The sequence below is a fragment of the Oncorhynchus gorbuscha genome, linkage group LG02, assembly GCF_021184085.1.
Source record: "Oncorhynchus gorbuscha isolate QuinsamMale2020 ecotype Even-year linkage group LG02, OgorEven_v1.0, whole genome shotgun sequence".
Taxonomy (NCBI): domain Eukaryota; kingdom Metazoa; phylum Chordata; class Actinopteri; order Salmoniformes; family Salmonidae; genus Oncorhynchus; species Oncorhynchus gorbuscha.
The window spans coordinates 87,744,642-87,759,030 of record NC_060174.1 but is presented as its reverse complement, the minus strand read 5'-3'; the positions used below and the strand labels follow the sequence as shown (position 1 = coordinate 87,759,030).

The window sequence follows — 14,389 nt, the reverse complement described above, 5'->3', positions numbered from 1 at the left end:
AGTATGCACTAACTTTCTGGAGGGAGAGGGATAGGGGATAGTACTAACTTTCTGGAGGGGAGAGGGATAGGGCTCCTTGAGTATGCACTAACTTTCTGGAGGGGGGAGAGGGGATAGGGCTCCTTGAGTATGTACTAACTTTCTGGAGGGAGAGGGATAGGGCTCCTTGAGTATGTACTAACTTTCTGGAGGGAGAGGGATAGAGTATGATAGGGATAGGGCTCCTTGAGTATGCACTAACTTTCTGGAGGGGAGAGGGGATAGGGCTCCTTGAGTATGTACTAACTTTCTGGAGGGGAGAGGGATAGGGCTCCTTGAGTATGTACTAACTTTCTGGAGGGGAGAGGGATAGGGCTCCTTGAGTATGCACTAACTTTCTGGGGGGAGGGGATAGGGCTCCTTGAGTATGTACTAACTTTCTGGAGGGGAGAGGGATAGGGCTCCTTGAGTATGTACTAACTTTCTGGAGGGGAGAGGGATAGGGCTCCTTGAGTATGTACTAACTTTCTGGGGGAGAGGGGATAGGGCTCCTTGAGTATGCACTAACTTTCTGGGGGAGAGGGGATAGCACTAACTTTCTAGAGGAGATAGGGCTCCTTGAGTATGTACTAACTTTCTGGAGGGGAGAGGGGATAGGGCTCCTTGAGTATGTACTAACTTTCTGGAGGGGAGAGGGATAGGGTTCCTTGAGTATGTACTAACTTTCTGGAGGGGAGAGGGATAGGGCTCCTTGAGTATGCACTAACTTTCTGGAGGGGAGAGAAGATAGGGTTCCTTGAGTAAGCACTAACTTTCTAGAGGGGATAGGGCTCCTTGAGTATGCACTAACTTTCTGGAGGGGAGAGGGGATAGGGCTCCTTGAGTATGCACTAACTTTCTGGAGGGGAGAGGGGATAGTATGACTAACTTTCTGGGGAGGGGATAAGTATGCACTAACTTTCTAGAGGGGATAGGGCTCCTTGAGTATGCACTAACTTTCTGGGGGGAGGGATAGGGTGATCCTTAAGTATGCACTAACTTTCTAGAGGGGATAGGGCTCCTTGAGTATGCACTAACTTTCTGGAGGGGAGAGGGGATAGGGCTCCTTGAGTATGCACTAACCTTCTGGAGGGGAGAGGGGATAGTGATCCTTAAGTATGCACTAACTTTCTGGAGGGGAGAGGGGATAGGGCTTCTTGAGTATGTACTAACTTTCTGGAGGGGAGAGGGATAGGGCTCCTTGAGTAAGCACTAACTTTCTGGAGTGGAGAGAGGATAGTGATCCTTAAGTATGTACTAACTTTCTAGAGGGGATAGGGCTCCTTAATTAAGCACTAACTTTCTGGAGGGGAGAGGGGATAGTGATCCTTAAGTATGTACTAACTTTCTAGAGGGGATAGGGCTCCTTAAGTAAGCACTAACTTTCTGGAGGGGAGAGGGGATAGTGATCCTTAAGTATGTACTAACTTTCTAGAGGGGATAGGGCTCCTTAAAGTAAGCACTAACTTTCTGGAGGGGAGAGGGGATAGTGATCCTTAAGTATGTACTAACTTTCTAGAGGGGATAGGGCTCCTTGAGTATGCACTAACCTTCTGGAGGGGAGAGGGGATAGTGATCCTTAAGTATGCACTAACTTTCTGGAGGGGAGAGGGAATAGGGCTCCTTGATTATGCACTAATGTCCTGGAGGAGAGAGGGGATAGGGGATAGGGCTCCTTGAGTATGCACTAACTTCCTGGAGGGGAGAGGGGATAGAGCTCCTTGACTATGCACTAACTTTCTCTAGGGGAGAGGGGATAGGCCTCCTTGAGTATGCACTAACTTTCTGGAGGGGAGAGAAGATAGGGCTCCTTGAGTAAGCACTAACTTTCTAGAGGGGATAGGGCTCCTTGAGTATTTACTAACTTTCTACAGGGGATAGGGCTCCTTGAGTATGCACTAACCTTCTGGAGGGGAGAGGGGATAGTGATCCTTAAGTATGCACTAACTTTCTAGAGGGGATAGGGCTCCTTGAGTATGCACTAACCTTCTGGAGGGGAGAGTGATCCTTAAGTATGTACTAACTTTCTAGAGGGGATAGGGCTCCTTGAGTATGCACTAACCTTCTGGAGGGGAGAGGGGATAGTGATCCTTAAGTATGCACTAACTTTCTGGAGGGGAGAGGGAATAGGGCTCCTTGATTATGCACTAATGTCCTGGAGAGGGGATAGGGCTCCTTGAGTATGCACTAACTTTCTGTAGGGGAGAGGGGATAGGCCTCCTTGAGTATGCACTAACTTTCTGGAGGGGAGAGGGGATAGGGCTCCTTGAGTAAGCACTAACTTTCTAGAGGGGATAGGGCTCTTTGAGTATGCACTAATGTCCTGGAGAGGGGATAGGGCTCCTTGAGTATGCACTAACTTTCTGTAGGGGAGAGGGGATAGGCCTCCTTGAGTATGCACTAACTTTTTGGAGGGGACAGAAGATAGGGCTCCTTGAGTAAGCACTAACTTTCTAGAGGGGATAGGGCTCCTTGAGTATGCACTAACCTTCTGGAGGGGAGAGGGGATAGTGATCCTTAAGTATGCACTAACTTTCTGGAGGGGAGAGGGGATAGGACTCCTTGAGTATGTACTAACTTTCTGGAGGGGAGAGGGATAGGGCTCCTTGAGTAAGCACTAACTTTCTGGAGGGGAGAGGGGATAGTGATCCTTAAGTATGCACTAACTTTCTAGAGGGGAGAGGGATAGGGCTCCTTGAGTATGCACTAACCTTCTGGAGGGGAGAGGGGATAGTGATCCTTAAGTATGCACTAACTTTCTGGAGGGGAGAGGGAATAGGGCTCCTTGATTATGCACTAATGTCCTGGAGGGGAGAGGGGATAGGGCTCCTTGAGTATGCACTAACCTTCTGGAGGGGAGAGGGGATAGTGATCCTTAAGTATGCACTAACTTTCTGGAGGGGAGAGGGAATAGGGCTCCTTGATTATGCACTAATGTCCTGGAGGGGAGAGGGGATAGGGCTCCTTGAGTATGCACTAACTTTCTGGAGGGGAGAGGGGATAGGGCTCCTTCAGTATGCACACACCTACAGGAGAGGATGGAAGAGGGTTGCAAACAACAGAATAAACAAGTCAACATAAACATTCAATTCTGGCTCAAACAAATGTCAACAACATTTGGAAAAAAAAACACAAAAAAAACATAGGTCCTGAGGAAACTGGACATGTCGAGTTATTGTTCTCGTGATACTATTCCGTAATCATATCAACTTGATGGCTGAGAAATTACATGCCCTATATTTAGAATTTACCGCCAAGGGTTTTTGAGAGAGAGAGAGAGAGAGAGAGAGAGAGAGAGAGAGAGAGAGAGAGAGAGAGAGAGAGAGAGAGAGAGAGAGAGACTCCAGCAGGTTTTGATGCTGTAGTGCTTAGAAATGGCTTCCTTGTCATTCCCCCAAGTTTTAATAACATTGTGTTGATGGGACAATTATGGATGAATAGCAACAGGAGCAGAAACACTAGCACGAGAGTGTTTCTTTTTTATTTTTAGTGTTTTTCTCACGGTATTTGTCAGAATAATTACGGAGATGCATCCCGATGCCGATTTTTGATGAAGCCCCAAGTTTTTTGAGCCGAGTTGACTTGTCAGCAAACCAAGATGGAGGAGGAGGCTCTCAAGACCTCTCCGCAGAGCTAGGTGTGAGAATGTAGGCTCAAATTATGTCTGATAACAACTGATAAGAGGGCGGCTTCGTATCCACTGGACGAATGCCTTTCCCTCCACGGTCGAATCCTCCAGGGTTATAGGATTAACAAGTCAAAGGTAGATAGATGGCTTTTAGTTGATGGAGGAGATACATGATGATTGTGTTGAGTGATGGACCCTCGCTCAAACCTATTACTTTCTTATGGAAGCAATGTGTGGAATCTTGATGTAAAGGAAATGGTGGTAGATGGAATTTCAAATCATATGTTAAACAGCAAATGTGATAGCTTGACCTTATTTAGTGGCTAATATCTTAGAGTATCATGCATCGTTATCATAGAGAATGATAGGCCTTTCTAAGCAAATCCTTGAACTGGTTGCTAAATCATAACTTGAATACTGTCTCTTGAAGAGCACAAATAACCTGTATTCCAGCAGAGCTTGGTCTACTCATGCCTATAACCAAGTATAACACAGAATCTGACGGTCTACTAAACAATAAACTACTCTCCATTTGTTTGTGGAGAGTAGTTGTCTTCCCTCTAGGGCAGACTATGCAGAAGAACAGTATAGGACCAACTGATACTCAGCTAATAGCTTTTAGGGTGTAGAAAAGCTGGACAGATTTACGTTGAGGGGGTTGGGGGGAAGGTTGTCGGGAAACCCAGCATGACCGGGCTTTAAGAGCTCCTTCATAAATATTACAGGCCGGGCCTGTCAGAGCAGCCCATGTGGGAACGTTAAGCAAAGGTTTTTAAAGGGGAAGGGACTGTGGTCTGAGACTGAGCTAATGTTATGTGGGCATTTTTAAAGCAACCAAGCACCTAACAGGAAATGGAGCAAAATGTTATGCAAAGGTTTTTAAAGGAGAAGAATACATTATTTTGCTCAACTTGAAATTAGCTAAATATTAGGCAAATGTGATACAACCTGGATTCGAACCAGGGTGTCTGTAGTGCTTTAGTCCACTGAACCACTTAAGAAACCTTTTCCAACAGAATCGGAATCAGAATGAACACACACCTGATCACCCGCACACACAGTTCACTTTCATAGCAGCCACATACAAACAGCATCATCACATTGCTCGTTGTATAATTCCTTCTTGCATCTACGCGTCCTCCTCCTCTCACCTCTTCCCTTTGCTTGTGGACTTCAGTGCAGTCTGTGACCAGGTGAAAAAACCTCTCCAAACCTTCCTAAGTAGCCTTCCCTTGTGCAATCCGGAACTAATCATAGGGCAGGAGCCTATCTTTTGTTTCTGTAGCGTGAGGCAGCTTGACATAGAAATACACACCCTGGACAGGACGCTAGTCTATCGCAGGGTCTTACCCCCAATCTATCTCCTAAATGTTGAGTGCCAAGCAGAGACACATCAGGTCCCATCTTTACAGGCTTCCAATCTCAGAGTGGATACTCTAACTGCTGAGGCCACTGAGTTGGTAACCCAAACCTTCATACCATAACCACGAACCGCTACACACAGCCTACATTGTTGTTACCATCATAGTGAACATAGCTACACCATATATAGTATATATACACCCCTTTGGCTAATTCAGCTACACTCGTTGCTGACAGGTGTATAAAATGGAGCACACTTCCATGCTATCTCCATAGACAAACATTGGCAGTAGAATGAAGAGCTCAGTGACTTTCAACGTGGCACCGTCATAAGATGCCACCTTTCCAACAAGTTAGTTAGTCAAACTTCTGCCCTGCTAAAGCTGCCCCAGTCAACTGTAAGTGCTGTTTTTGTGAGGTGGAAATGTGCTGAAGTGTGTAGCACGTAAAGATTGTCTGTCTCGAGTACAAAACTCACTACCAAGTTCCAAACTGCCTCTGGAAACTTCAGCACAATAACTGTTCTTCGGGAGCTTCATGAAATGGGTTTCCATGGCCAAGCAGCCGCACACAAGCCTAAGATCACCATGCGCAATACCAATCGTTGGCTTGAGTGGTGTAAAGCTCACCTCCATTGGCAGTGGAAATGTGTTTTCTGGAGTGATGAATCACCCTTCACCATCTGGCAGTCCGACGGATGAATCTGGGTTTGACAACTACCTGCCTCAATGCATAGTGCCAACTGTAATGTTTGGTGGAGGAGGAATAGTGGTATTGGGCTGTTGTTCATGGTTCGGGCGAGGCCCCTTAGTTCCAGTGAAGGGAAATCTTAAAACTACAGCATACAATGACATTCTACATGATTATGTGCTTCCAACTTTGTGGCAACAGTTTGGGGAATGTCTTTTCCTGTTTCAGCATGACAATGCCCGTATACAAAGCGAGATCCATACAGATATCATTAGTCGAGATGGGTGTGAAAAAACTTGACTGGCCTACACAGAGCCCTGACCTCAACCCCATCGAACACCTTTGGAATGATTTGGAACACCAACTGCAAGCCAGCCCTAATTGCACAACGTCAGCGCCCGACCTAACTAATGCTCATGTGGCTGAAAGGAAGCAAGTCCTCGCAGCAATGTTCCAACACCTAATGGAAAGCTTTCCCAGAAGAGTGGAGGCTGTTATAGCAGCTAAGGGGGGACCAACTCCATATTAATGTCCATGATTTCGACGAGCAGGTGTCCACATACTTTAATAAAACTGAAAGCATACCTTGACTTGGAAGAGTTCCAATGTTGGATAGCCTTAGCCAACTAGCTATCATAAATAGCATTCCTCTGTTTGAGTCAGGTTGTTGATTAAGCTAAATTAGCTACAGTGAGGGGAAAAAAGTATTTGATCCCCTGCTGATTTTGTACATTTTCCCACTGACAAAGAAATAATCAGTCTATAATTGTAATGGTAGATTTATTTGAACAGTGAGAGACAGAATAAAAACAAAAAAATCCAGAAAAACGCATGTCAAAAAATGTTATAAATTGATTAGCATTTTTATGAGGGAACTAAGTATTTGACCCCCTCTCAATCAGAAAGATTTCTGGCTCCCAGGTGTCTTTTATACAGGTAATGAGCTGAGATTAGGAGCACACTCTTAAAGGAGCACATCTCAAGACATCAGTCAGGAAGTTAAAGCTTGGTCGCAAATGGTTCTTCCAAATGGACAATGACCCCAAGCATACTTCCAAAGTTGTGGCAAAATGGCTTAAGGACAACAAAGTCAAGGTATTGGAGTGGCCATCACAAAGCCCTGACCTCAATCCTATAGACATTTTGTGGGCAGAACTGAAAAAGTGTGTGCAAGCAAGGAGGCCTACAAACCTGACTCAGTTACAGCTCTGTCAGGAGGAATGGGTCAAAATTGACCCAAATTATTGTAGGAAGGTTGTGGAAGGCTACCCAAAACTTTTTACCCAAGTTAAACAATTTAAAGGCAATGCTACCAAATACTAATTGAGTGTATGTAAACCTCTGACCCACTGGGAATGTGATGAAAGAAAGAAAAGCTGAAATAAATAATTCGCTCTACTATTATTATGACATTTCACATTCTTAAAGTAAAGTGGTGATCCTAACTGACCTAAAACAGGGAATTTTTACTTGGATTAAATGTCAGGATTTGGGAAAAACTGAGTTTAAAATGCATTTGGCTAAGGTGTATGTAAACTTCTAACTTCAACTGTAGATAGGAAGGACTGTGTGTGTAAAAAAGCCAGTTCAAATTCTGACCCTACCCATGTAAACAGGGTTGGATAGTATCTAGATAGTGTTTGTGTGGCTGAACGTTATGCTGGCATTGTATTTGTGTAGTAGTGCTGTAATTGACTGTTAATTAGCATAAACATGTTTAGCATCTCCAGGCCTCTTCACATACAAGTTGATGATGCTCTCCTTTGGAATATCTCCATTTAAAAAGTCTACTAAATCACTAACTAAAAAAAATTACACCATCACAATGAATCCATCATTTATTTTAGGCAGGTATAAAGAGACCTTACGAGAAATACACTTTTCTGGGATCTTTAATTTCAGCTCATGAAACATGGGACCAAGACTATACATGTTGCGTTATATTTTAGTTCAGTATATATTACAGTATATATTATTTGATTTTATAGTAAGAAAAACAATTTAACATTGCTGAATAAAACAGAAAGGATATTTTTCACATTCCAGAGTGAGTGCGCATGTGATGTGGCTATGTTGACCATAAAAGTGATAAGTTGAAATAGGTCCTATACACTAGATTTAGAGTTATCTGGCAACCTTAGTTTTGAATGATACGAATCTTAGAATGTCAAAAAAATCTAAACATACAGTGCATTCAAAAAGTACTCAGACCCCTTGACTTTATCCACATTTAGTTACGTTACAACCTTACTCAACATTTTATTTTTAATTGTCCTCATCAATCTACACACAATACCCCATAATGGAAAAAGAAAAAACTAGTTTTTAGAAATGTTTGACAATTTATTAAAAATAATAAACTGAAATATACGTTTACATAAGTAATGAGACCCTTTTGCCAGTACACACCTGTATTTGGGGTGTTTCTGCCATTCTTCTCAGTAGATCCTCTCAAGCTCTGTGAGGTCAGATAGGGAGAGTCGCTGCACAGCTATTTTCAGGTCTCTCCAGAGATGTTCAATCGGGTTCAAGTCTAGGCTCTGGCTGGACCACTCAAGGACATTCAGAGACGTGTCCCAATTGTCTTGGCTGTGTGTTTAAGGTTGTTGTCCTGTTGGAAGGTGAACCTTCGCCCCAGTCTGAGGTCCTGAGCGCTCTGGTGAAAATGTTCATCAAGGATTTCTCTGTACTTTGCTCCATTCATCTTTCCCTTGATCCTGAATAGTCTTCCAGTCCCTGCCGCTGACAAACATCACCACAGCATGATGCTGCCACCACCATGCTTCACTGTAGGCATGGTGCCAGATTTCCTCCAGACGTGGCACTTGGCATTCATGCCAAAGAGTTTAATCAGATCAGAGAATCTTGTTTCTCATGGTCTGGTAGTCCTTTAGGTGCCTTTTGGCAAACTCCAAGCAGGCTGTCATGCGCCTTTTATTTAGGAGTGGCTTCCATCTGGCCACTCTACCACGAAGGCCTAATTGATGTAGTGCTGCAGAGATGGTTGTTCTTCTGGAAGGTTCTCCCATCTCCCCAGAGGAACTCTGGAGCTCTGTCAGAGTGACCATCAGGTTCTTGGTCACCTCCCTGATCAAGGCCAGCTCTAGGAAGAGTCTTGTGGTTACAAACTTCTTCCATTTACGAACAATGGAGGCCACTGTGTTAATGGGGACCTTCAATGTTGCAGCGTTTTTCTTGGTACCCTTCCACAGATCTGTGCCTCGACACAATCCTGTCTGAGAGCTCTACGGACAATTCCTTCAACCTCATGTCTTGGTTTTTGCTCTGACATGCACTGTCAACTGTGGGACCTTATATAGACAGGTGTGTACCTTTCCAAATCATGTCCAATCAATTGAATTTACCATGGGTGGACTCCAATCAAGTTGTAGAAACATCTCAAGGATGATCAATGGAAAGGGGTGGAAACTGAATGCCTTCAACTGAAATGTGTCTTCTGCATTTTTCCCAACCACTCTAAATCAGAGAAGTGCTGGGCGCTGCCTTAATCAACATCCATGTGTTCGGCGCCCGGGGAATAGTGGGTTAACTGCCTTCCTCAGGGGCAGAACATATTTTTACCTTGTCAGCTCGGGGATTCGAACCAGCAACATTTCGGTTAACCCAATGCTCTAACCACTAGTCTACCTGCCGCCAACGGGATGCACCTGATCTCAATTTTGAGTCTCATAGCAAAGGGTCTAAATACTTCCGTAAATAAGGTTTCTATAAACCTGTTTTTGCTTTATGGGGTATTGTGTGTAGATTGATGAGAATACAAATAAAAAATGTAATCCAATTTCAAATACGTCTGTAATGTAACAAAATATGGAAAAGGGGTCTGAATACTTTCCGAATGCACTGTATACAGTATGGGCTGCATGATGTGACTATAGGCTGAGATTATTTGAAAAAGTTGCAAATAAATCTTGCGCTCTGTTCCTTGCCTCAGGCTGCACACTCTGTTCTCTCATCAAGTGATCATATTTCCACCAATCAGACTATCCTCAATTTAATCTTGTCTTTACTAATATGTAACATTTATTTTGATTTAGAATGGCCCATTATCAAATGGGTGTAACGGCCATCGTCGGTGGAAGAAGGTGAGGACCAAGGTGCAGCGTGGTAAGGGTTCATGATTTTTAATATAATCAAAACTGAACACTAAACAAAATAACAACTAGGAAGAACGAACAAACGAAACAATCCTGTCTAGTGAATACACACAAAAACAGAAAATAAACACCCACGAAACACAGGCAAAAAAAAGCTACCTAAGTATGATTCTCAATCAGAGACAACTAACGACACCTGCCTCTGATTGAGAACCATACCAGGCCAAACTCAAAAACCAACCTAGAAAAACAGACTGCCCACCCCAACTCACGCCCTGACCATACTAAAACGAAGACAAAACAAATGAACTAAGGTCAGAACATGACAATGGGCAGGAAAAGGGTCAAGGGAAAAAGGCATGTCATTCGTATGTACTTTCTTTATTTGGATTGTTTCTGGATTATATGTGTATCGTTTTTTAATGATTATTATTGCAAGGTATTACTGCACTGTTGGAGATAGAAACACAAGCATTTTGCTGCACCTGCAATAACATCTGCAAATCTGTGTACGCGACCAATAAACTTGATCATAATTTGAATATTTCACCCCATGAAACAACCACTGTTTGAGGAACATGCAGCCTCTCTCTGCGCGGCAGGTGATATTCCATCCAAACTCTGTATGACATGGGCTCGCCAAACCTATTCCTGCAGCTAACTGTGCTTAATTTGGGAAACCAAGTGAAATCTGTTCAGGAACATCAAAAGTAACATGTTGTCACAACACATTAAACATATTTCATTAAACTGTTGACAGCCCCTCTCTCAAGAAAGGAATGAGAGGAGAGAGAAGAGAAGCGAAGGAAACACACAGTGGTGAGATATTCTGTAGCTAACGGTAATATGACAGCCTATTCATTATGAAAATATAAAAAGGCCCTATTACTAGGCTATTCAAAATCAAGTACAAACTCACTATAATGATAGGCTAACTCTGTGAGCCGCCTTGCACAATCAATGAACCAACAGCATCACCTAGGCTTATACATTCTCCCCCAGACTCAAGGAAAGAAAGTTTGGAGCGTAGCACAAGGTAACAGTCCATCCCGTATGCCTAATAATACAGTCCACACTCAAAGGCTACTACTAGAATTTGTTACATTTTTGATTATATACGAGTTGTGTACCAAAGACATCTTAAATCAGTTGTTTGTTTGTTTTTCTGCCATGCATTATATGCTGTAGGCCACATATGTCAGAGTCAAGGCCCGCGGGCCACATCCGGCCCGCGAGAAGGTTTTTTACGGCCCCTGGGATGATCTTGATTTATTATTAGAACCGGCCCGCAGACCGCAGCAAGCCGGCAGCCCGCAGATCTTTTACACGCACCAATACTACATTTCCCACAATGCAATGGTGACGCACCGAGCAGTAGGCTGCTTCATTTCAATATTTATTGGCACAGCAGTTGTCAGCATCACAGTAAAATTAACTTTCAGATACCCATCAAAAATGGCAAAACGGAAGGTGGACACTGAGAACCGGGGGTTTCAAACAAGGTGGGAGTCGGAGTATTTGTTCACGGAGGTAGCTGGAAAACCTGTGTGTCTTCTGTGTGGAGAAAGTGTGGCGGTACTGAAAGAGTATAATCTGAGACGACATTATGAAACGAAACACGCGGACAAAAACAAGAATATGGACATGGAACAAAGGCTACAAAAGGCAGAGGAATTAAAACGAGGCCTCAAATCTCGACAGGCTCTGTTCAAAAAAGCCAAATCACAAGGCCAGGCTGCTGTCAAGGCCAGTTTTATTTTGGCAGAAGAGATCGCTAAATCAGCCCGGCCATTTACGGAGGGGGATTTCATCAAAAACTGCATGATTAAAGTTTGTGACGAAGTTTGCCCAGAAAAAAGGCAACTCTTTTTAAATGTGAGTCTGAGCAGAAACACCATTGCCGAGAGAGTAGACCAGTTGTCCATCAATCTAAAAGAGCAGCTTGTGAAAAAGGGAAAAGATTTCATTGCATATTCCTTGGCTGTGGATGAGAGCACCGACATTTCTGACATTGCCCAGTTGTCAATTTTCATCCGCGGAGTGGACTCCAGCCTAAGCGTGACAGAGGAGTTTTTGGCTTTACGTCCTATGCATGGCACAACTACGGGGCATGATTTGTATGAAGAGGTGTCAAGATGTGTAAATGAGATGGAGCTGCCTTGGGAAAAACTCGTGGGTTTGACAACCGACGGAGCACCTGCGATGTGTGGACACAGGAGCGGACTGGTGGCAAAGATACGGGAAAAGATGCAAGAGGAAAACGCGACAGGTGAGCTGACAGCTTATCATTGTATCATACACCAGGAAGCGTTGTGCGGTAAAGCCTTGAAAATGGAGCATGTAATGAGCATCATCACGCGCACAGTTAACTTTATCAGAGCCAAAGGTTTGAATCACCGCCAGTTCAAGGCATTTCTGACGGAGTTAGAAACGGAGCATGGTGATTTGCCTTATCACACAGAGGTGCGATGGCTAAGCCAGGGAAAGGTGCTTCAAAGATGTTTCGAGCTTCGTGAGGAGATTTGTCTGTTCTTGGACAGCAAAGGGAAAGACACAACACAACTCCGAGACGAAATGTTTCTGTGTGAAATGGCTTTTCTGTGTGACATTACGAGTCATCTGAATGCAATGAACTTGCAGCTGCAGGGTCGGGATCGTGTCATCTCTGATATGTACAGTACAGTGAAGGCATTTAAAACCAAACTGACTCTGTGGGAGACGCAGATGCGGAAAGAAAATTTGAGCCACTTTCCCAGCTGCCAGACCATGAAAGAGAAGCTCTCTACCAGTGCGTTCCCGAGCGCACAGTTGGCTGATAAAATAGGTATGCTTGCCGCTGACTTTCGACGCCGATTTGCTGACTTTGAAGCACAAAAAAGCAGGTTGGAACTGCTCGGTAACCCATTTGCTGTTGACGTGGAAAGCTCACCACCAAACCTCCAAATGGAGTTGATTGACCTCCAATGCAATGATGCACTGAGGGCAAAATATGCGGCAGTGGGTGCTGCGGAGTTCGCCCGTTTCCTCCCCGACACAATGCCCCAGCTGCGCATCCAGGCTGCTCAAACGTTGTCTATGTTTGGCAGCACATACCTGTGTGAACAACTGTTTTCTTTGATGAACTTGAACAAAACATCACACAGAAGTCGACTTACTGCTGAACACCTCCACTCAATTCTGAGGATTTCCTCAGCTCAGAGCCTTACCCCGAACATTGATGAACTTGTGGAAAAGATGGGACACCACCAAGTATCACCCTCAACCTCAAACAAGTGAACATTACTGTGCAATCACATATTTAGAGTTTTTACTCAGTTCAAGTTTAAAAGTTAAAGTTTAATATTTGTTTTCACTGCATGTTACTTCTCCTTAAACAAAGTGTTGTTTTTGATTAATAGATTTTTGCACTTTATTTTATTGTATTTCAATCCAATTATATTTTTAAAATATTTCAGTTGAGTGGATGATAGAAAATTGCTATTATTGTTTTTTTCTTTGAAGTAAATTTAGCCCACTTTTGCTAAAATAGAAAATAAAGGCTACTGATGGTGCCTTGAATACCGGTTTCTTTCATTTAATGTTCATGTTATGGGGATTTTTATATAAAGGAAATTTGTCTTTTGTGTCTGTTGAAAATTAAAGATTACTGACAGAGCCATAAGAAAATATTGCTTTATTTATCTGATCATATTGGAATATATTTGTTAGGTTTTCAGTAGGTTCAATTAGGTTCACTAGACTATATGCGTCATTTAAAAAAATTTCAATGAACATTCGAACAGTCCGGCCCTCGGCTTGTAGCTAAATTTTTTATTTGGCCCTCCGTCCATTTGACTTTGACACCCCTGCTGTAGGCTATTAGGCTATGTATTGATAACAACACAATCATTATTTCACTTCTGTTTTGGGGGAGCTTGGGCTCATATAGTCCTATGCTTATTCCACTCAGTTTTAACCTGGTGTTGAACTTCTTTCTTCAAATTGATCATCACAGTGAGGTGAGTTTTAAAAGCATGATTCTGTTTTGATGATAAGTGTTTGATGTGATTTTTGATCGCATTTGCATTGATGTCAGAGTGGTTAGAGGGACATTAGAGTGCTTAGTACCAGGCCATTAGCAACGTCATTAGCAAGTTGCGTACTACCAACGCATGTCCAGAGTGTATAAGAGGATATTACGGTGACTCAACTGTCACATTGAATTTGACTGCGGTCATGACTCATGACTGCTGGTGTGGCGTAATACGGTCACCACTACAGCCCTAGTCCAAAGGCAGAAAGATGTGCAATGGTTTGGGTTTCCTTAACTAACCTGAGGAGCATTTGAAGTGCAATGTAGGCTACTGCAAAGTGGGCTATGTGTATCGTTTTTTAAAAACTTTTATTTTAAAACATACAAATAGCCTCATGAGAAGAACATGCTATACAATATTGTCATACCCACTAAGACTCCACAGCAAGCTATCGTGACTGATTAACAGCAAAGGATGAGAGTAAATTTGAGTATTACATGTTCGTCAGGTAAGCCTCAAAATGACAGGGACAAATGCTAAACTAATAAACTGATGCACGATCA

The 14,389-nt window shown here is 43.3% G+C and overlaps 1 protein-coding gene across 4 annotated transcripts in view; it reads right to left on the bottom strand.

Moving 5' to 3' along the window:
* Positions 1 to 14,389, bottom strand: part of LOC124012193 (roundabout homolog 3-like) — a 243,259-nt gene that overhangs the window by 104,526 nt on the left and 124,344 nt on the right. The gene's annotated exons all lie outside the window — the stretch shown is intronic.